Below are 21,447 nucleotides of genomic sequence, written 5' to 3'. Positions count from 1 at the left end.
AGTGGGGATCTGGCAGAATTTGCTGTGGAAAAGTTGCAGAACAGGCCACAGGATTGAGCACCGGGTGCCCATCATGGTCCCCTGATCATATTGCTCCAAGCCTGACACCATTCATTCCCAAGTCTGTCCCAGCTGAAATGACACCTGAAGGGTGGTCCAGGTCCCCAGCATCCCCTCTGCTGGCTGCTGCCTACGCTTGGCCCCTCCTTGCGGTGCTGGTCTTCTTCCTCCGGAAAGCTGGGCGCTGCTCCCTGCAGCGCGGCTCTCGGGTGCCCACTCTGGCAGCAGGCATCTAAGAGTCTGGCGCCCAGGGGGGTCCTAGGCTCCCCAGCTGGGCACGAAGCGCCTCAGAAGCTGCGTGCAGGGCCTTAGCCCGACGAGGGCGCTCTCGAACTTGATTTGGAATTTTCACCCAACGCCAAAGCTGCCGGCTGGGGAAGGGGCGCGGTGGGGAGTGGAAGGCAAGGTGGCCGGCTCAGTCAAGTGCTCCTGGGACGACTGGGGGGACCTGGGGCTCAGAGCCCCAGATGGGCGACTTTAGGTCCCGGGGGAATCCAGAGAGAGGCTAGTGGGAAGGGAATCCTTCACACAGAACCTTCAGGGCAGGGAAGGTGCCCGGCTGATCTCAGCCTGTGGTTCTCCGAGCCCAAAGGGGGTGGGGACAAGTGATGCGGAGGGGAGGGACTGTAAAGGGGGTCGGCGACCTTGGGGGAGGGGGAGAAAGCCCCTGGCATTCCTGACCACCCCTTGTCCCCAGCCCTCCCCACCCTGTGATACACACAGTCCCTGCGGGTGGTGCTGTGACAATTACGCCTACACAGGGTCTGACTTCGGGTCAACTTCTACAAGGCTTCGTGTGTCTGCAAGTGTTTGTGCACTCGCGCGTGTGCACATCCCCGCCTCACATCCCTACCTCCCATCACCACTCAGGTTCCCAACCCCTAGACACTCAGGGACTCGGCTCCACCGCGCTCCGCTCTGTGGTCTGGGGCGCGGGCAGGGGGCGGGGGGGGGCGGGGGGCAGACAAGGGAAAGGAGGCGAGGCTGTGCCACTGTTCGTTAGATGTCCCCGCAGCCAACTTCGCCTCGAGGACACCCCACCCCCCTACCTCGGCCACTGACGGCGGTGCAGCAGCTCCCACCCCTGCTCGGGTCCCCTCCCCGCGCGGCTCCCACGTCCGACCTGCCTCTAGCTCACAAAATGTGCCACCACCTCGCGTCGCCGCGGCCGCTGCCACGGCATCCGCGCTCGAGCTCCACGGCCGGAGCCGCCCGGCCCCTTCTCCGTTGCCACCGCCCCGCCTGCCCTGCCGGCTCCGGGCTGCTCGGATCTCTGTGCCGGGAGCTTGACGCAGTGAGCGCCGCAGCCCGGCTCCGCTCCGCTCCCGGCGACAGGCCGATCCCCAAGCCCGGCCGGCTCGGGGAGGGGCGGGCAGCAAGGGAGGGGGAGGGGGTCTGTCTGGAGCCTGCGAGAGCCTGGAGGAGGAGGAAGAGAACCAGGAAGCCGGGGAAACCACCGCCACCGCGGCGCTCCAGGGACCAGGGCGCGCGCGCTCTGCTCCCGGGTGACCGAGTCTGCAGCCCCGGGGACGCACCCGGGTCCAGGTAGGATGGGGTCTTCAGGGGGGTGGGGGTTCTCTCTGCTGCAGACGTGGGGTCCACAGGTCCCCGCCCCTTGGGGGGAGGGGCAGAGATGATGCTCTCGCGGCGGCTTCCCGGGTGGCGCGGGAGTCCCCAGCGGCTCCAGCAGCTCTGGTCACCCTAGTCGACCCGCGCCCTGCCCTGGGCTTCGGAGCCGGAGTGGAGTCCCTTCCTCGCCGGTAAAATCCGAGGCTCCCTGGAGCCCCCCACCCACCCGCGATCACAGGCGGGCGCACCCGAAGTTCTGGATCCGGAGCTCAGGCCAGACAAACTTCCCTCCTAGAATCGGCGGATGGAATACCCAAGCTTGGGACCACCCCCCCTTGGGTTAGGAGGCGTCGCTGGGACCCCGAAACTTTGCTGAGCTCGCAGAGAGCAGAAACCTGCCAGGACCAACAGCAAAGGGAAAGGGTGGCTTTGCCAGGGAGTGCACGGGATGGCTGGCGCCCCAAGTTGGCCCAGAAGCTGTACCCCCAATCTAACCCCCCTCTCCTAGTCGGTGGAGGAGAGAAAGTGGGCGATGGGGACCTCGCCTTTGCCCAGTGGGCTGCTCTTCAGCTGCTAGAGCCCTGGGAAGGGTGTTGTAAGACTTGCACCCCCACTCCAGTTGCGTTTCAGGGCTCGGTCTGGCTCCCTGGAAAGACCCGGTTAATAGGCAGCGGTGACAAGCGCCTCTCCCGACTGGGAAAACCTGCGGGGCTGGGTTTGGCTGTCGGTTGCAGCCGGTTGCAGCCGGACCCTAGCCAGAGGCTGACCCCTTAGTTCTTATGGGCCCATTCTGTCGCCTGGCCCCTGCCCTCCTCCCTTTCTTTTCTTCTTGGGCCTCAAGGTGTCACCTACCCCCTCCCCTAACTTTTTCTGTTCCCATACTTCCTGAGTCTGGACTCTGGCTTCCAGGGTCAATGGCCCAGGCAGGACTGGACACTCGAGCACTGTTTCGAACTCCTTCAGGCAATGCTTGGTGTGAGGTCCCTGGGGCCTCTCTGCCAGACATGGGGGGGGGGCGGATCCTCTCCCCCAAGCAGCCTCCAGTCCTCCCGACCAGCTGCCCAGGAGTGACACATTCACTCACAGCAGCCTAGGGGCTGTAGAGAGCAGACTGGCCTCCAAAGCTCCTGGATGGGGCTGGGCTGCCTGTGAGGGAAGGAAGGAGGAAGTGTCCTGTCCCCCTCCTGGAGTAGCTTTCCAGCACTCTGAGATCGCAGGAGGATTCTGTGCCCTTTCCCTCCTCCCACCTCACCCCAAAGCTCAGGTCAGACCCTTTGTGGAGAAAGGGAAGATGGGCACTTCCTGCCCTCTTGGGAGGGGTACTGCAGAGTCCAGTCCCCAAACAGCTTGGGAATCTTTGTCCCCAGGGCAACAGCCTCTTCCCCGTCCCCCATTCACCGTCAGACCCCTGATACCATCCCCAGCCCTCTTCAGCAGATCTGAGGTGGCACATATTTTCCACTGCTCTGGGTTTGGGGGAGGTACAAGGGGTGTGGGACACAGCCGTGAGTCCCTGACAGATGTGCTCTCTGGTGGTTCTGTGTTAGAATTAATGGCTTACAAGGAAACCCATCCTGGTGGAGGGTCTGCCCCATGGGACTCCTGGACTGCTGGTGGCAAACGGCAGAGCAACCTCTCTGAGGGACTTGGGGAGGGGGGGAGGTGAGATACAGTCTGGGGGACCTAACTCCCTACAGCAGCCTCCTTCCTTTGGGTCAGCTGGCCTCCAGTCCTGCTCCAGACCCAGCTGGGCCACAAACTTGCCTGGAATGTGAGCCGCGCTGGTCAAGAGTGCTCAAGGGAACTGGACCCCAGCTTGCTAGTCAGCCCTGTAGAAGATCAGAGCAAAGACAGGATCACTGAACCTGGGGGTGCCTCCTGTAGCAAAGCTTGGTATATAAGCCACACACATCCTCAGCGCCTGTTTCTTGCCATATCCGTCAGGGCTTTGCTGGTGCAGGACCAGACCAGGGGGAGCCTGTGAGACGTGGGGAGTCAGCCACCCGCCTCTAGGGGTTTATCTTCTGAGGGTGATGGTGGGGGTTTAGGCACCTTCCACTCCCTGCACAGGACTAGCCAGACCAGAGGTCCTTCCAAGAGTGACCAGGGAAAGCCCAGGTACAAGCTTTTCCCTCAAGGTCTGCAGCTGGTAGCCCTTTTAGACACAGCTAGGAAGGAAGAGTGCCCCACATCTCCTACCAGAGGTCCCTGGGCCTGGGTTTGGAACAGAATCTACTTGGTAGCCTTGGCCCTAGCCCTGGCTGTGATGGTATACATCTCAGATGTCCCACTTGATCCTTCTCAGTCATGCATTTTCCAGACTCAGTCCTTACCCACCTTCGTTGTCTCTTCCTAAGAACCCCACCCAGCAGGAACTGGGAGGCCACACAGCACTCAGTTCCCAAGTTCAGCCTGGGCTCTGAAGGGTTGGCAGGGGGAAAGGGAGCTAAGAGCCCAGAACACCCCCCCTTGGGGTTCGTATGGGTGCCCAGGCCAGGTGGGAGCCCAGCCCTGCCACCCTGGGGCTGGGCCAGTCCATACAAGGCTGACTGCTGCTGTGGGCGTTCATTCACATCCCTTCTCCGGTCCCCACACACTATAGGATTTATCTTGGTTTGCTCTGCCACTGAATTGAGTCAACTCTTTTGTATGCTCGGTGAATTGCCCAGCTGCGGTTGAGGCAGAGGAGCGGACAGAGCGTGCCGGGGGTACTGAGGCCGGGAAGCTAGAGGGGGACAGGAAGCGGGGAGGGGGCAGCGCGGGAGGATGGGGGGGCAGGATCTGCGGTAAGCATGGGTGGGACTGAGGACTGGACTTATCCAGGACCCTGTCACTGGAATGTGCTGGTTAGAGTGACAAGTTCCTGGGGTTTAGAGTGGGTGGCCTGGGGCAAGCCTTGGAGGTGGCCCTGACTCGGTTTCTCTCCTGGGGCTTCCACCCAATTGCCCACACATCCGGGATGCCAGGCTAAGCTGGAAGGGTCCTGGAGAGCCCGCACCCGCCCCAAGTCTTCCTAGAGGTTCGGGTGAGTGAGTGAAGGAAGGATGGGGAAATTTGGAGCCAAGAAGTGTGGTTCTGCGCCCCTAAGTCCCAGATGTGTGGGATGTGGGCCAGATCAACCCCAGGATCCAGGTTCTGCGAAGGTCTTGGTGTTGGTGTGGTGGTGTCAAGCGAGGCCCCTGCAGGTTGAGCTGCCCCCTCCCACTTGGTGTGTGTGGAAGGATTGCCAGGATGCCCCTCTGAGCGTCCAAGGCCGCCCCCACCTCCCGGGAGCCGCGCTTCGGATTCGGGCAGTGATGGGAACCTGCAGCGCAGAGCGGACAGCGAGGCGAGGGAGCGAGGCACTCGCAGCCGGACTGCTCCGCGGAGGGGGTGGAGGGAGCGGGCGGGTGGCGAGGGCGAGCGGGGGAGGAAGGGACGGAGGGAGGGAGGGAGGGAGGGAGGGCGGCGGGAAGCGGCCCCCCTCCCAGGCCGCGCGGCAAGGGGCGGGGCGCGCGCTCAGATCGATGGGCGAAGCAGGCGAGGAATTTCAATCCGAGAGCGAACTTAGAGCTTGAAGGACGGCAGTGGTGGCGGTGGCGGTGGCGGTGGCAGTGGTGGCGGTGGCGGCAGTGGCAGGCGTGCAGCCCCGGAACGGCAGCCGAGCCGGGGCCGGGCAGGTAAGCCGTGGAGCTTGTCCAGCTCGCGTGGGAGCTCAGCTGGGGAGCGTGGGACACCGGCCACTCTGCTTGGTGACCCACTTGGCGACATTGCGCGACGCCCACTCCCGCGCTGCGTGCGCCCCTGACCCCCTGGCTGCACCCGGCCCCCGGCGCACAGTCCTGGGCAGCACAGCGGTAAAGTTGTAGGAACTTGACTGTGGCTTAATCTGAGCGGGTTCAGCAGGGCGACTTGGGGGCCTCATGTCACCCGGGGGTCCTGATTTCGCCTGAGAAGTCCTTGCGGCAGTCTCCCGTGGAGCATCCCGGTTCCCTAGCATTTCTCGGCTTAGCTGCCCTAACGTGGCCCTGCTCCCCAGTGCCCACGACCGTGCCCAGCCTGCCCTGCCCTGCTCAGAAACCTTCACAGTGTCCACTCCCCTCCTCCACCGAGTGAGTCCCTGACACCTATCCTACCATGTCAGCCCTCCTTAGTGAGGAGGAGAGCTTACTGGCAGACACCCGGGACTGTCCAGTCTTATGCCAGTCAGCCCATGTTCTGTGTAGAGACCAGTGGGTATGAACCCTGACCTGGGAATTGAGGACTTTCCTATCAACTTGGTGGGCACTGCCCCACCACCACAACCTTGGACTCATCCTCAATTCTGTCTCTGGGAAGTGGGGTAGGAAAATGAGCCTGCTTCTCTCCCCTCCTGGCCACTCTAAGGACAATTCTAACCTGCTTGTTGCTAAAGGAGGCCTGTAAGTTGTCTGGGCTGTAACTGCAGCCACCCTCATGCTCCCCCAGGAACTGACAACCTCTGAGGTCAAACGATAGGCTCTTCCACAAACAGGTTCTGTTATCTTGGAGGAGGTGACATCTCTGAGCCTCAGTTTCTATACCTGTGAAATGGGGATAGGATGATAAGACTTTGAGAAGGAATGGACATCGAGGTCTTTCCTTCAGGCCAGGGCGGGACAATCAAAGAGCTGCTGGCTATATCTGGCCCCTTTCCCCTATATATGGTTGGGGGACTAGGGGAGAGGCTAGGAGAGAATGGGAACTTTGGGGACAGGCATTCTGGAAGGGCACAGAGCTGGGAGGAGATATGAAAGACAGGCCTCCCCCTCTGTCTCAGGGGCTGCCTCCTAGAAATACATTCCAAAGAGCCCTTCAACCTCTACCCAACCCGGAGGGGCAATGGATCACACTGGAGCTGTGCCACTTCAAACTCACAAAAAATGTCATCTCTTTCACCTAGCTCTCCACCCGCACCGTGGGTATCACCTTTTAATTGAACAAGTGTTCAAGAGAGATTTTTAAGTCCCAGTCCAGTTGTGTGTCCAAAGGTGGAGAGTTAAACTGCAGATGGTTGAGTGTAGTGTAAGGAGAAACCCCTTTTCCCTCTGGATTTAGGGGTTAGGAGTCTGTCTGAGGCCCCAGAGATTTGGTCTTCCACTGTCCGAGGCCCTTAGGGGTCCAGGCAGATTGAGGGGTGTCTGGAGCCCCTCCTCTTGCTGAGCAGACACCCTCAGGGTCTCTAGGTGTGAAGGCCTGTGGTTAAGCTCTTCTCTCCCAGCTCCTTGGTCTTTGTGCAGCCCCCCAAGGCCGGGTGACTGGTCTTCTGGGTGCGTAGCACTCAGCATGATACAGCAGGCTGGCACAGACAGTCCGTGACTCTCAAAAAAGCTAGAATGGGCACCTTACACTGAGCCCCCACTCTGAGGCTTGACAGACAGGGGAACAGAGACAGTAGGGGTACTCTGACTAGAGGAGGGAGAGTGAGCAGGCAAGTCCTATCCCACCCTCCTCCATTCGTAAAGCACCGTGACTTCCCCAAGTGCTTTGGCCTCAAGCCCCTCACACTTAGGCTGGAAACCTGCTCTCCATCTCTCCTGTTTTCCCCAAAACAGATGGTTGAGACCCCTAGGAGAGCCCCGAGCCAGGGTGTGGAGCAGCCCCTCTCTAGGTCCAAGCATTTGGGTCATTGAATCTGTTTCTGAATCTGACTCTTTGGCCCTCATACCAGTTATCAGGACCAAAATTCCAACAGAAATGAATCAGTAGGTCCTCTATTGCCCTGGGCCCCTTGCCTGCCTCGTGCACCTAGACATCAGTTCTAGATTTTAAAGGGAATTTCCTCAACACTCAGGAAGGCTTTCTCATATGCCCTCCCACCCACTCATGGCACTATCTGATCCCTAAGGGACCCAGTTCCCATTTGGAGAAGACCCTATTCTGAGTGGCACCACTTGACTCAGATATTGTAGTTTCTGGGAAATTTAAAAGCCGAGAGGCCTCGGCCCAATGGGTTCATATTTCTCTGCAGAAAGAGGCAAAGACCATAGCCATCCCGGGTAGGTGGCACATACATATGGACAGAGGGAGCAGAATTGAAAAAAAAAAAAAAAAGAGTGACAGGCAGGAGACACATCTCCAGGGCTGATGATGGGGACATAAATTTCCATGCTTGAACCTGGAGCGGCTGGTGATGTCGCCACAGACACTGGATACATTCATCATTCTCCACCTCCTTTCTGTTGTTTCTTTTTGGTTTTCTGTCCTGGATTTCATTTCTTCTAACAAAGCCTCAGTGTCAACTGGCCTTGGGTGGGTCTTTGCTGGGGTGGCTGGTGAAAGGATCCCCCTGCGGGAAATGTGGGCGTCATCATTCCTGAGGTTCCTGTGGGGAGATAAGGCCCAGAGGACAGGATGATGTCTAGGGTTGCACAGAGAGCTCAGATCTGGAGTGGCTGTTTGCTCGGGCTACTGGGGACACCTGTTTCCTCCTACACCTGTATGGGCTAGCAGTACCAGGGTGAGCAAGAAGTGACTTTGTGACACCCTTCTACAGTCCAGTCTGGGCATCCGATTCTATGGACCCCACTCCGCCTCCTGAGACTGTCAGTCAGATGCCTGGAGGGGAGGGCAGGGCAGGGTTGAGGACCAGACTGGGACTCCCATCCATCTCAGCCCACTCACTGTGCACTCTGCTCTGAGCCTAGGAACCAAACTGTGGTCCAGAGATGGGAAGAAAGACACAGGGACAAATGTGCTGCTTTCTAGTGAAGATCAACTACCCCAGCCCCATTTTCCAAAAGGGTCTAGAACTGTCCAAGGTCAGGGGCAATGAGTCATGGAACTTGGGCTTTCTGAAGGTCAGGACAGGTAGGGCTTGCCTTCTTACTGCGGGGCTGGACCTCACTGTTGGAAAGAGCTAGAAGGAGGTCTAGCGAGGTTAGTTCAGCATCCTCAGGCAAAATGTAGAGGGAAGCAGACCTTAGCTCCTTGTGCCCTCTGGGCTCTGGAGTGTAGGGAAACTGAGTCATGGAGCCTGACCCAGCTTTCCAGTGCTGAGACCATTATTCAGAAGCCCTCTCCCCCATTGACTTGGCCAGGACTCCTGGGCTGCTTGGTGGTGCCCTCCCATAGGTCCCCACCACTCTTAGGATCCCCTCCCCAGTGAGACAGCTCCATGCTCCTCTGTCCCCAGCATGGTGAACTTATAGAAAAGGGGCCTGCTGGTCCTTAAAGCCTGGGAAAGGAGGTGTATGACCAGCCCCTGGCATTGGAGTGTGTTAGCCCACCCTCTGACATGGGCTTCAAATGTCTGCCATCCCCTGAGTTTTCCTCCTTTTCCAGCTTTGGGGACAGATTCTGGATATGGAAAGAGACTGTTAGAAGGGATTTAGTGGTACAGGCAGGGATGGGGCCATCTGCAAGGCCTTGATACCCCCCAAAATGAGGCTGGAGATTCAGAGAAATGGGGACAAGAAAGCATAAGTCAGCCTGGAAACTTTATCAACTCAGCCCAGCAAGCCTAACAGAGGAGGAAACTGAGGCCCAGATAGGATGGTCGTTGTGGCGAGTCAGGTCAGAAAGGCTAGAGAGCCTTCAGGCCACACTCACCCCCACACCTGATTTCTCCCATCAGCTTGGGTGCAGACAGAGTCCCTTGCCAATGGGGACTCTGCCCTGTCCATGGCTGTCCATTACGGAGGTGAGGATGCACCATCCGTGGTGTCTGCCAGAACACCAAGGCCTCAGAAGTGCATTGCTGCCACCCACCTCCCTGTGGTACCTCCGTAAGAGTTTTTGTGCAGGAGACGATGACCAGATGACAGAGGCCCAGAGAGCCCAGCCCCTTGAGATGCATATACCCCCAGAAGCACCCTTACCTTGAAAGAAGTTGGGTCCAGCTGGAGTCCTGCCTGCTGTGGGAACCCCAGGATTTGATTGACAGCCCAGAGACTCACTGGTGTTTACCAACAGAACCCGGTTTTGTTTTCAGCAGGATCAAACCCCAGCAACTCTTAGTCATTAACTTCCTCTGGTTTAGTAAACACAGAGGCTCACACAACCCCCACCCCCACCCCGCCACCGCCACACACACACTGGGGGATGAAGGTAGTCTCTAGCTGGCCTGGAAGGACAAGGATCCTGTCTGGAAAGAGACTGTGGATGCTTCAAGGGCACACACAGAGTAGGCTTTGTAGTGTGAGGTGAGGAAAGAGGGCCTCGCCCTCCTGGACCCAGCCAGTCAGCTTTGCACTTCCATAACACTGTTGGGGGAAGGACCTAGGGCCAGAGACCTGGATGTGTCCACAGCACAGATGCCTGAGGACCTGGAGCTTCTTACAGTGTGTGTTCCCTGGGAGGTCAGGGCACCGAGCCTGGGAGGAATCAGGTGATGGGCAGGGAAGCTCCTGGCCTGCCTGGTAAAGCCCGGAGCCCTGGTTCCTGGCCATCTCATGTGAGGTAGACGTTCTGGGGGTCTTTCCTCTGCCCAGTAGCATCAGGGCACCCTAGATCTTCTTCTGGGAGAAGCTGTGACCTCCTCAAAGCTCCTAACCCAAACCCTAGCTTGCTGGGACCCCAGGAGAGAGGGGGTGCTTCACCCCATTCAGTGTTTCTTCTGTGGGGCATTAACAGCAGAGCCACTGCTTCTCCCCAGCCAGAGGCCTCTGGGGGGGGCCAGCATACGCCCTGGGAGTGACCTCTTTCTCCCCATGACTCAATGTTTTAATCTGTCCAATGAGTCTAAGGCAGTGGGTGTCACAGGGGGCTGGAAGCAGAATACAGAGAGAGAGAGAGGGGCTCTGCTCCTCTGCTTGGGGATGAGGCTGACCTAGGCAGGTACTTAGGTTGTATGGCCTCTGATGGGGTCCTTCTCCCCTTCTTGAATCTCCCCTCTGTAAGGTGAGGGCTGGTGTGCACAGATCACTACAGTGTCTATGTTGTGGAGATTCTAGAGTCCGAGCTGCTGTCTCTTGTGGGTTTGGGGGTTCTGCCTTGTGGGACTCTCGCATAGCCCCAAAACCCTGGCATCCTGTGTGTGGGTATTTCTGTGCCCTGTGGGGTAAGGAGGTGGGGAAAGAGCATGTTGGGAAGGGTGCTAAGGTGCTAAGACCCTGAGGTAGTCACAAGCTGACATGTCAGAGTATGAGGGAGGTCAGTCCCAGGGAATACTTGGACTAAGAAGAGGATAGAAGAGACCACAGGGTTCCTGATCACCCCAGGTTTAAGTTCCTGAAAAGAGTTGGATCTCATCTCAGATCCTGGGGAAACTTACAGAAATTTATAGCAGATAAGAGGTCAGGTTGATTTATATGTTTGAAAGGCCTTTGTGAGCTGGGTGTGGTGAACCAAGCTTGTCATCTCAGCACTGGGGAAGCCAAGGCAGGAGGGTTGTGAGTTGGAGGTCTCAAAATGAATGAGGCAGAGGCAGGTGGATTTCTGAGATGAAGGCCAGCCTGGTCTACATAACAAGTTCCAAACCAGCTGCGGCTACCAGGAGACCTTGTCTCCAAAAACAAACAAACAAACAAATGAACAAGCGAATGAATAAATAAACAAAATCCCCTCCCCCATTGTGGTAAAGAAAGTATTTTTCAATGTATAAATAAAATGAGACCCTCAAGGAGCTGGGGTGATGGCCCTGGTGAAGGAGAGAGACTGAGAGAGAGGTGACTTCTATTTTGACATTGCTTGAAAAATTGGAGCGAGGCTGCCAAGCCTAAGATCTGAGTTTGATCTCCAACACTCACATGGGGGACGAAAGAATCAACTCCTGGAAGTTGTCCTCTGACCTTCGCGTGAGTGCCATGGCATGCACATACTCCCCGCAAATGAATAAAATGTAATATTTTTCAATAGTTGGAGCCATTCGCCTTCTTATAGAGAAAAATATTCTGTAAAGCAAAACCCATTTTCTTGTCCATATTAGGTAGGAAATGAGGGGCACCGCTCCATGGAGAGCAAGGCTTCAGCGAGACAGCCCTGCTCGCCCCTGTTGTTCATTAGTGCTTCAGAAATGGAGTTGCGGGGCGTGAACTCTGCTGGGATTCCTGGGGGCACCATGACAGGGGGCCCTACATTCTAGGGGATGGGCATCCCACGTGTCTTGGAGATAGGACTCTCTGGTTTTAGCAGTGAGTGGGAGTACATGTCAGTAACTGTGAGAACATGGGACAGGCATACACATGTTTACACACACACGTATGTGTGTACACCCTCCAGGGATGCTGTCTCTTCTGTTGCTTTGATACCAGGGTGGGTGGCCGACGTGGGTTCAGAATTGTGATGGCTCAGGCTCTGTAAAGGGAATGTGCTTTTGGTGGTTTCTCTTTCTCGAATCCAACACAGCAGGGGAAGGTGAATTTGAGTGGGGGTACTGGACACCGGGGGCCTCGCACCTGTTGGGTCTGAGCGCTGCCTGGCTCTGCCATCCTGGGCATTTGTGCCTTATAGGCACAAGACATCCGGACCCATTTTGATCTCCTTCTCGTGTCCCCACAGAGCTAGGACGAGTTAGATGTGAGGGATGCGCTTCACTATGGACAGGATTTTAGAAAAACAGCTTGTCAGAAATCCAGAGTTTTGGGGCTGGGGAGATGGCTCAGTCTATATATAAAGTGTTTGCTCTGCAAGTATGAGGGCCTGAGTTTCATCCCCCGAACCCATGTAAGAAGCTGGGCGTGGTGGTGCCAGTGCTGGAGAGATGGGGATAGGAGGATCCCTGGTGCTCTCCGGCCATCCAGCCTAGCCTTCTCCATGAGCTCCAGGTTCAGTGAGAGACCCTGCCTCAAAAATCAAGGTGGACGCCCCCTGAGGGATGATACCCGAGGTTGACCTCTGGGCTCTACAACCCCACCCCACTCCCAACACATGCACACACATACACACACTCACTCATACATATACACGCACACATGCACACACACATACACACATTCATACATATACACACACCCACACACACACCCACGTGCACATATGCATACACACGTGTACTCATACATATACACATGCCCCCCCACACGTGCACACGCTCACCCATACATATATGCGCACACACACACACGCACTTGCACAAATGGTGAGCCCTCTTCACAAATAAAAATAAAAGATATAAGGTGTACCCTCACTTGATTCACATAAGTTGGGATTCAAACAGAGCAGTGAAGAGGTACCCCCAGCACTGTTGCTCCCCTGACGGACAGGCCGGCCCCCTAGGAGGGAGGGCACACACATTCACATTCAGACACACAAGGTGTGTACAGGCACTGATCAGCCAGGTTCACACATGGCCTCACACTCTGGAGTACAATCCAACACCCAGATGGGACCCTCTCTTGACTCCCATCTTGCCACAGTTGTCTCCACACCTGGGTCACAGAAAAGGGAGGGTTACCACAGTAAGGGGTTGGCAGGGAAGTGTGGCTTGGCTGGGTAGGGCATGAACTGGGTGTGGGGTCCAGAAGCCTGAGCTGAAGCCCCCCTCCCACCCTCTTTCCATCACCACCCATGATGCAGGTCTCTCACAACAAACCCAAGAGCTGCCAAAAGTGCAGCCCAGCAGCCCCCATCCAGCCTGGACTTTGTCCCCTCAGTAGCCTAGTGTGCCCACATCCTGTTGCTTTGATTTTCTCCCATGCGGCCCCCTCGCCCCTCTGGCCCCCAGGCATCCCTCCCTGCCTTGTACCTCCCTGACTCTGTCTCCCCAACTGAGTGGCTCGGGAGTCAGCCAGAGTTCTACTGCAAGAGACAGCAAACTGCAGTGTGATGGATAAGCAAGAGGAAGCTAGCGGGCATCACAAGATCTGCTACTGAGGAGGAAGGGGCTCCCCACTGAGGGTCTGTTCCCACACAGCAAGGTCTGTCCACCAGGAGTCAGCCTCTGTGTGGGTATAGAAGGGGCCTGGAGACCCAGGCCCGCCATGTACCCATCCAGATGGGAGAATTCACAAGAAGGAGACAGTGGAGGCTGATGCAGGTGGGGCAACTGAGGCCCAGGCTGGCCACTGTCTCCACTCCCCACCCAGCTACTGTGTTCATCACTGAGCTTTGAGATAGGGTCTCAGGAGGTAGCCCAGGCTGGCCTCAAACTCACAGCCTTCTTCCTGCCTCACCTTCCCTAGTGTGGCAATGACAGACACATATCACCACACTTAGCTTAGCTTCTTTGTGTGTGTGTGTGTGTGTGTGTGTGTGTGTGTGTGCGCGCGTGCACATGTGGAGGCTAGAGCTCTCCCTCAGGGTCATCCTTTCAGGCCCCATCCACCTTGCGTTTTTGCGGTTGCTGCTGTTTGTGCGTTTGTTTCTTTTTTGAAACAGGGTCTCACTATGTAGACCAGGCTGACCTCAAACTCATAGAGAATTCTGCCTCTGCCTCCTGGGTGCTGGGATTACAAGCATGTGCCACCATACCCAGCCCACCTTGTTTTTTTGAGGCAGGGTCTCTAACAAAGAGATTGAACTTGGACTTGCCAAGTGGACTAGGCTAGCTGGGCAGTGAGCCCCAGGGACCCTCTTGTACCCATCTCCACATTGCTGGGACTATTAGCACACACCACCACGAGTTGATTTTTTTGTTTGTTTTGTTTTGTTTTGTTTTAACATGGGTTCTGGGAATGGACCACAGATCTTCATGTATGGGAGGTCATCTCCCCAACCCTAACATAACAGTTTGAAACTCATTCATGTTGCTGTATGAATCATTCCATGTTTATTTTTAATTGCTGAGTAGTATTCCCCTGTCTTGACAGACCACTCTCCTTTCTCCATATCTTCAGGGATGGATGTTTGAATCATTTCTAGTTTGGGGTCGTAATGAATCACGCCATGACATTTTGTGTACCTGCCTTTGTGTCCCCGCCTGTTTTCATTTCTCCCGGGTAGATCCCTTGGAATGGATTGCTGAGTCATTTGGTTAAGTTTATATATAAATTCTTAACAAACTGCCAAGTCTCTGAACTTCCAAATCACTTTTCATTCCCATCAGAAACCCATGAGGATCTTCGCCCCCTTTGTCTTCTTGGTGCCTGGTTTGGTTGGTCTTTTTATTGTGGATATCCGAGACGGAGCACAGTGGTATCTGCTTGGTCCAGTTTGCAGTTTCAAAGTTGACCAGTGAGGTTGGCCATCTTTTTTCTATGCCTGGAGACACGCATATTTCTTCTTCAATAAAATGTCTATTCAAATCTTTTGCCCATTTTTAATGGGCTTATCTCGTTATTAGCTTTCAAAATTATTCAGATTTACTGTGAGAGTTCAGATGCGAGTCCTTTATCAAAAATGGGATCTGTAAATACTGTGCCCAGTTCTCTAGCTTGCCCCCCTTCCTTCCTTCCTTCCTTCCTTCCTCCCTCCCTCCTTCCCTCCCTTCCTTCTTTCCTACCTTTTGTCCCCTCTTTTTTTTTTTTTTTTTTGAGACAGGTTCTCATGTAGCTCAGGCTGACTTCAACTTGCTATATAGCTGAGGATGACCTTGAATTCCTGATCCTCCTGCCTCCATTTTCCAAGTACTGGGATTACAGATGTGTGCCATTACCATGACAGGTTTAGTCTGTGCTAGGGATGGAACCCAGGGCATCATGCATACTAGGCAAACACTCTACCAACTGAACCAGTCCCCCAGCCCCTCACTGGGAATTCCAGGCAGGTGCTCCACCACTGAGTCACACCAAAGCCCCCATTCTCATCTTACTATTTTTCTATAGCAAAATTACTCACCATAAAATCCAACTGATCAATTTTCTTTTCTTTTCTGAATCTTGTTTTTGGTTTCTTTGCTTAGTCCAAGGTCACAAAGATTTTCCTGTTTCCTCCCAGAAGTTTTATAGTTTTGACTCTTCTGCTTAGATTTATTGACCATCTTTAGTTAATGTCTGTTTATGATGTATAAGGACCAAAGTTCATTTTTCTGTGTACATTTTTTTAAAAAAAGATTATCTTTCTGCTTTAAATTTTCTTGGGGCCATAAATGTAAGGGTTTATTTCTAGATTCTCATTACTCTTCCATTGATGTCTATTTTTTTAATTTAAAATTTTATTGTGTATGTGAATGCAGGGCTGTATGCACCATGGTGTGCATGTGGAGGTTAGAGGACAACTTTGTAGAGTCAGTTCTCTCCTTCCACCATGGATTCTGGGGGTGAAACTCAGGTTGTCAGACTTAGCAGCAAGCTCCTTTACCCACTGAGCCATCTCGCTGACCCTGGTCCCATCTCATGCCTGTCCTTGTGGAGTCTTTAATGCTAGGCCTTTGCAATAAGGTTTGAAGTGAGGAATTATAAGGCCTCTCAAACCCTTTTTCTTTTCAAACTTGTTTTGGCTCTTTCAGTCCTTTGCGATCCCATATAAAATTTAGGACTGTGATGGCCAACCTTTGTTGTCAACTTGACACACCTGGGAAGAGGGACCTTTGGCTGAGTAATTTCCTCCATCAGATTGATCTGTGGACATATCTGAGGGTGTTTTCTTGATTGGCAATTGGTGTAGGATGGCCCAGTCCACTATGGGCAGGGCCATCCCTAGGCTGGTGGTCCTGGGGTGTATAGAAAGGGAACTGAGGGAGCTGGAGCGATGGCTCAGCAGTTAAGAGCACTGACTGTTCTTGCAGACCGGAGTTCAAATTCCATCACCCACATGGCAGCTAATAAGCATCTGTAACTCAGTTTCAAGGGCTCCCACGCCCTCTTCTGTCCTCTGTGGGCACTGCATGACATGGGTGTACTTACATACATGCAGGCAATACACTCATACATGTAAGATATAAATAAACAAACAGTGTTCTAGAAGGTAGCTGAGCAAGCCAGTGAGCAGCATTCCTCCATGGTCTCTGCTTCAGTTCCTCCTTCAGGTTCCTGCCCTGAGTTCCTAACTTGGCTTCCTCTAGTGAGGGGCTATGAACCAAAAGCCAAAGAAACCCTTCCTTCCCTAAGTTACTTTTGGTCAGTGTTTTGTTACAGCAACAGAAAAGCAAAGTAAGACAGGAAGGCTGGGGCTTGTGTTTAATTTATAGATCAGTTTAGGACTTTTCCACTTCTAATCCACAGCATGGAATGCCTTTTCTATTTCTTTAGGTCATCTTTAGTGTCACCTAGCAGTTTGCCATTTTCTGTCTGTAGGTATTGTGAACTGAAGGCCTTTCTGTTTTGTTTTCCAGACATTCTCACAATGTAGCCAAGACTGGCCTCAAACTCAGGATCCTTTGGCTTCCTCTTCCTGAGTGGCAAGATTACAGGCATGTACCCCCACACACAGCTTAATCTAATGTTTTTAGGAAAATTCACTCTAAATATTTTGTTTTCTATTTTTTTGGAGGGGTCTTTTTGAGACAGGGTCTCCCTGTAGCTGCAGCTGTCCTGGAACTTACTATGTAGACCAGGCTGGCCTTGAACTCACAGAGATCTGCCTGTTTCTACCTCCCAAGTGCTGGGATTAAAGGCGTGCGCCACCATGCCCGGCCTTATTTTCTATTTTAAAAAGACATTTTAATTTTAATTTTATGCATATGAATGTTTTCTCTGCATGTATGCCAAGTGTGCAGTGCGTGCAGGGGCCAGAAGAGGACATTGGATCCCCTGGAACTGGAGTTATAGATGATTGTGAGCCACTATATGGGTGCTGGAAACTGAACCCAGATCCTCTGCAAGAACAGTCAGTGCTCTTAACTGCTGAGCCATTTCAGCAGATAAATACTTTGTTTTCTGGAAAATGCTATTACAAATGGAATTATTTCTTAATTTCATGTAAATGTTATTTTTTGTTAGTTCACGAAAATAAGACTGAGCTTTACACATTGTATGTGCATGCTCATGTGTGTGCAGGCATGTGTGCACATGTGTATGGAGGCCAGAGGACAACCTTGAGTGTTGTTCCTCAAGAGCCATCTTCCTTATTTTGAGAGACAGGGTCCCTATCTTGTTGGCCTGGAGCTCATTGAGTAAGCAAGACTGGGTGGCCAGGGAGCCCCAGGGATCCACCTGACTCTGCTTCCTCAGCCCTAGTGTTACAAGCACATGCCAGTACCCTCAGATTTTTTTTCTTTTAATCTGGGTCCTGGGAGCTGGACTCGGCTCCTCATGTGGTGGGGTCATCTCCCCAGCCCACATTTGCATGACCTTGTTAATTGGATTGTGAATCATTTGGTTCTAGTCTTAGGGTTTTCTACAGATAGAATTTTGCCATGTGAAAACAAGGGATTTAAGAGCTCCTTTCCAAACTGTACCTGTTTTATTTCCTTTTCCTGCCTTATCACTTTGTACAGCATCTCTACAATAGTGTAGGGCAGTAGGAACACCTCATCTGTGACTTCAGAGGGAAGATGTTTGGTTTTTCTGTTCAGGATGATGTCAGCTATGGATTTGTCTATATATTTTTTTTAAAGACTTGCTTGTTTTATTGTTTCTCTCTTGAGACAAAGTCTCACTATGTAGCCCCAGGCTGGACTCAGACTCATATAGATCCACCTGTCTTTGCCTCTGGAATACTGGGATCAAAGGCATGCATACCCCCATGCCCAATGGATTTATTTTTACTTTGTGCATATGCATGTTCTGCCTGCATGTATGTACACATATCACTTGTATACAATGCCTATAGAGGCCAGAGGAGGGTGCTGGATCACCCCTGGAACTGTAGTTATGGATGGTTGTTATCTATTATGTGGGTGCTGAACCCACATAGGAACTGAACCTGGGTCCTCTGCAAGAACAGCCACTTCTCTTGACCACTGAGCTGTCCCTCCTGTCAGTGTGGGTTTTTCTTAATAGGGTTGAAGAATTTCCTTCTGTTGATACCTTGTTGTAAAATTTTCCACAACTGAGTACTGGATTTTCCAAATGCTTTTTACTGCATCCTCTAACCTGCTTCCATGGCTGATAATATGGTATGTTACAGGTGTTGATTCTCCCTAATCCTGGGAGAAATCCCACCTAGGCCATCATTGTGTGTCACTGGCTTGGTTTACTGATACTTTGTTAAAGATTTTTGCATCCATGTTCATGAGCTACTGTTCTACTGGGATGTCTTTGCTTTTGGTTCAGGGAAAATACTGGCCTCATAGAATCTCTCTCTCTCTCTCTCTCTCTCTCTCTCTCTCTCTCTCACTCTCTCTCTCTCTCGTCTTTCTCTCCCTCCCTCCCTCCCTCCCTCCTTTCTTCTCCCCCTCCCTCCTGCCCTTTCTCTCTTCAGTATCTCAGGCAAGGATTCTACCTACCTCAGGGCAGGAGGATCATGAGTTCAAGGTTAGTTTGGGATACATGGAGAGACCCTGCTCTGACTGCTGGTGGACAGGTGTGGGTTACCACACCCAGCTCTTCTTTTCCTTTTCTTTCCTCTCCTTGAAATTTCCTGAAGGTCTCATTTTCTCTCTTTAACTATTGGATAGAGCTTGCTGCTAAAGCCATCTGGGCCTGTGCTTCTTTTCATAATATTTTAAATTAGTTGTTCTCTTTGTTCTGATTCTAAGTGGCTTCAAATTTTCTATTTCTTGTCAAATTCATTTTTGTAATGTGTACCTTTCTAGGAATCTGCCTACTTCATTGAAATTGTCCAGTCTTTCATCATGAGATTGTAATATTTCTTCATGTGTCAATATGCCCTTGAAAAGAATGCACGACTCTTTGGGTAGATTGTTCTGGAAACATCAGTCAACCAGGTTGGTGATGGTGCTGTCCAGTCTTCTGTATCGTCTTCTTTTTTAATTGTTGTTGTTAGTTGTTTTGTTTTCTGTGGTGCTATGGATTGGAATCTAGTAAGTGCTGTTCCACTGAGCTACATCCTCAGCCCTGGTTATTTGCATATTAATCTTTTCCTAGCCTTTTAAGTTTCCACATATTTATAACTGTAAACTAAAATGTATTTCTTTTAGTCAGTATATATTTGGGTCTTGTTCTTTTAATTCACTCTGATAGTCTCTGCATTTTAATTGGGCTGTTTAGCCTGTTTATAGTTATTTACCACTATTTGCTTAGTTGTTTCTATGTTTCATGTCTTTATTTTCTCTTTTGCTGACTTGTTACAGAAATGTCTCTAGGTACCATTTGAATTCAATTGATCCTTGGCCAATAAAATTTCCATTTCATTTACTATATATTTCAAATCCATAATACCACTTTGAAAAGAATTTCTGTGGGGTTGGAGAGATGGCTCAGTGGTTAACAATGTGAACTGTTCTTGCAGAGGACCTAAGTTGGGTTCCCAGCACCCAGGTTGGTGACTCACAACCAAATCTAATTCTAGCTCCAGGAGATCCAATGCTGCTCTGGCCCCCTGAGTACTTCACCCATGTGCACACGCATGCAATTAAATATAAAATGAAATCTTAGAAAACTAAAATAATTTCTGTGTCTTTGTTGAGGTTGCACATTTTTCCCCCTCTGTCAAATACATTCTATTGTTTTAAGGGGAAAAAAGGACAATTTTAACTATTCACAGAAGTTGCAGGTCCTTTTTTGTCATTTAAATCATGTCCGTATAAGAGAAAAAATACTGGAGCTGTTATTTAACCCACTGTCAGATCTATGCAAGATGTTATGTACATTAGAAAACCTTAATTTTGGCTGGATTAGTCAAAATTATTGAACAGATGACAGAATTTAGTTGACTACATAGCAGTAAGTGAATGGGACTAAGTGTTGTCATGAAGAAAGTTAACATAGGAAGAAAAGGAGCATGCAAAGAGATGTTTTGAAGATACAGTAAAATACAGTTTTGAAGTCCATAGAGCTGCTGTTCACTAGTAGCCATACAAACCAGAAATGATGCTGAGTTATAAGAAACTGACATGGGTACCACATTGCCCTGTGTCTAGGGGACAGGGAGAAAAGGCTTTCTGATTAGGAGCAGTGCGCCAAATCAAAGGTACTATATGTCATCATTTTAAGTCTTACTGTTCAAAAGTAGAAATCTTCAATAATGTCATTTTGTACACTCATTAATTATACTATACTGGTTGTTAGGATGGCATATATACCTATGTGTACAAGTATATATGCATGGATGTATATAGACACACATATATATACATGTAATGCATACAGACATATTTCAGGGAGAACATCAATTAACAACTACATATTTCATGACTCAAGTAAAAATTCACAAGCAGTTGTTGGAGGTTGCACACTTTTAATTATTGTTATTATACTTTCCTTTAATTCTTTAAAGGAAAGTTTTCTTTATTAAAGATATTTATTGCTATATTAATTGTTTTAAAGTCTTTGCTGTATCTGACATCTGGGGACTTTCCTTGATGGTTGCTATTGACTGCTTATTTTCCCCCAGTCGGGGTCACTCTTTTTGGCTTCTTTGCCTATCATGTAATATTGTATTGAGAATGGACAATTCAGAAAGTACCTCGTGGTAGATCTAAATTCTGAGTTTTATCTTGGAGAGTTGTTAATATTTCCAGGATTTTATGATGTTGTTATTGTTTGTTTAGTAACTTAACTGAACCAAAGCTGTGAAATACACTTCCTCATGATATACGGCTACCCTTCAATTATCTCCCCTCCTCCTCCTCTTTGTCCTCCTCCTCTTCTTCCTCCTCTCTACCTCCTCGTCCTCCTTTCTTCCTCCTCCTCTCCTCTCCACTTCCCCCTCCTCTCCTCTTTTACCTTTTTCCTTCTCTCCTCCTCCACCTCCTCCTCCTCTACCATCTCTTCCTCTTCCTCCCACCTCCTTCTTCTCATCCTCATCCTCATCCTGCTGTTAACTCTTACTTAGTTTCCCAGGGGCTGCCCTGTGTCTGCCCAGCTTTGGGACCACTTGGATGCTGCACACCCAGCCTGAGGCTGGTCATTCGCCTCTGCCCTGTGGGTCAGGGGGCATATAGATCAGTCAGCTTTTGTGTCTCCCCTGGCCCTCACCTTCTGTCAGACCCTCTCACGG

General features: G+C 51.7%; 1 protein-coding gene across 2 annotated transcripts in view; it reads left to right on the top strand.

Annotated features, from left to right (window-relative positions):
* The first annotated feature begins 1,506 nt into the window (after nucleotides 1-1,506).
* The window catches only part of Elfn1 (extracellular leucine rich repeat and fibronectin type III domain containing 1), a 62,196-nt gene continuing 42,255 nt past the window's right edge, over nucleotides 1,507-21,447 (top strand). The window contains exon 1 of one of the 2 annotated variants that reach the window (XM_029555190.1): nucleotides 1,507-1,605. The gene's annotated coding sequence lies outside the window, so the exon portion shown is untranslated. Of the gene's footprint in view, nucleotides 1,606-5,229; nucleotides 5,289-21,447 lie in introns of those variants that run through there. The other variant, XM_008851412.1, reaches the window with a different exon arrangement.

Source organism: Nannospalax galili, unplaced genomic scaffold (genome assembly GCF_000622305.1).
Source record: "Nannospalax galili isolate Female #2095 unplaced genomic scaffold, S.galili_v1.0 scaffold664, whole genome shotgun sequence".
In the NCBI taxonomy this organism is placed as follows: domain Eukaryota; kingdom Metazoa; phylum Chordata; class Mammalia; order Rodentia; family Spalacidae; genus Nannospalax; species Nannospalax galili.
Note: the sequence above shows the minus strand (reverse complement) of the source record. Positions and strands in the feature narration are given on the sequence as shown.